This window comes from Alligator sinensis, unplaced genomic scaffold (assembly GCF_000455745.1).
Source record: "Alligator sinensis unplaced genomic scaffold, ASM45574v1 scaffold111_1, whole genome shotgun sequence".
NCBI classification, from domain to species: domain Eukaryota; kingdom Metazoa; phylum Chordata; order Crocodylia; family Alligatoridae; genus Alligator; species Alligator sinensis.
The window spans coordinates 3,364,278-3,364,720 of record NW_005841875.1 but is presented as its reverse complement, the minus strand read 5'-3'; positions in this window follow the sequence as shown (position 1 = coordinate 3,364,720).

The following is a 443-nucleotide window of genomic DNA, read 5'->3' as shown; positions in this document are numbered from 1 at the left end:
TTGTTTTTTTTTTGGGTTGTTCTCCCGCCCTGGCGGGGGGTCGGGCTAGAAGATCTATTAGGTCCCTTCCGACCCTGAAACTATGAAACTATGATATAGGGCAACTGGGTGAAATTTAAGGCTGCAAAGCATACAGGAGGTTTGACTAGATGATCTAATAGTTCTTTCTGGCTGAAATGTCTTTGAAACTGTACAGACAAGAAGCAACAACACTACTGATGACCGTGGCAAAGTACAGTTCTGAAAGGAAATTTAAAAGCCAGATTCAGGTGGAAGAGAGTTTCTCCTGGTCAGAGATATTACCTAAGGATGTCTTCAAAATGACTGCAGAAATGATCCCCGTTATACCTGCAAGGTCCTCCTTCCACTTATCAAACATTGCCTCTGTGTTATTGGGCTGAACCACAACTACATGGATCTCATCCACTCATCTTGTCCAAATG